The following is a 215-nucleotide window of genomic DNA, read 5'->3' on the forward strand; positions in this document are numbered from 1 at the left end:
ACTGCATCAATTCTGATCTTGATTTCAGTATGTCGCACACATTTACACTAGCTGTAACAATTGTTGTGTTACTGTCTACATTCGGAATAGACCCAGCATTAGTACATAGCGTGTGTACTCAGCAGTATATGTACGTGTTATGGAAGTGGGATCCAGGTGGTGGTATTTCTCTTGGTGGTATTTTTCCATTAAAATGTTTAAATGACGGCACATAT

This window comes from Morone saxatilis, unplaced genomic scaffold, assembly GCF_004916995.1.
Source record: "Morone saxatilis isolate NCDOM2014 unplaced genomic scaffold, NCSU_SB_2.0 Contig5, whole genome shotgun sequence".
In the NCBI taxonomy this organism is placed as follows: Eukaryota; Metazoa; Chordata; class Actinopteri; family Moronidae; genus Morone; species Morone saxatilis.